Source organism: Sinocyclocheilus grahami, unplaced genomic scaffold (genome assembly GCF_001515645.1).
Source record: "Sinocyclocheilus grahami isolate Dianchi unplaced genomic scaffold, SAMN03320097.WGS_v1.1 scaffold170.1, whole genome shotgun sequence".
NCBI classification, from domain to species: domain Eukaryota; kingdom Metazoa; phylum Chordata; class Actinopteri; order Cypriniformes; family Cyprinidae; genus Sinocyclocheilus; species Sinocyclocheilus grahami.
The window spans coordinates 627,792-628,501 of record NW_015505349.1 but is presented as its reverse complement, the minus strand read 5'-3'; positions in this window follow the sequence as shown (position 1 = coordinate 628,501).

The following is a 710-nucleotide window of genomic DNA, read 5'->3' as shown; positions in this document are numbered from 1 at the left end:
TATTTAATAATAAATGTAACATGGACACTTGCAATTAGTGAAAAGGAAAGGAAATTTGGCAACCCACCGGAGTATTCCGCGTGCAAAGCCACCAGAGAGGACAGCAACAAGAACTGTAATAATATTCAGGAAAATATGTAAACAGAATGAATAGAATGTAAATATATTCATTCTACTCAAGACACCTACAGTGTCTCTTGCAAACAGATCTCCCATCAGCACCTTAATTCTTATGACCAATTAGCCATTAGAAAATTATATTGAAAAATAATTTATAATCTATCTGTATTACTGCATACAATAAGAAACAGGACGACAGTAGGTTGTTCAGATACGGGAATAAGCTATCAAGTTCCACACAGCACAATAGCTTATAAATCTGATGACATCTTGTCATGTTATAGGCTCCTATATTCCTACTTATAAATGCTAATAAACAACAATACATTTTAGCAGGTATTTCAGTGGATTTGCAAAAAGGCTACATGCTATTGAATTATTTAGGCAACTTAAGTTGCCAAACCTGTTTTGCTCGTGTTGACATCGTGTCGGCTAATGGCCTGAACATCCAGTGATACTGCAATAGTTACTTTTGTTTTCGACGCCCCAGTTTACAGAACACAAGCTGCAATCTTTCCAGTCCAGAATCTGGTAAATATACATGTGAGACTGCGGTCAAGCCAGCCGCGCTTTGAAAATGCACGGTCAAG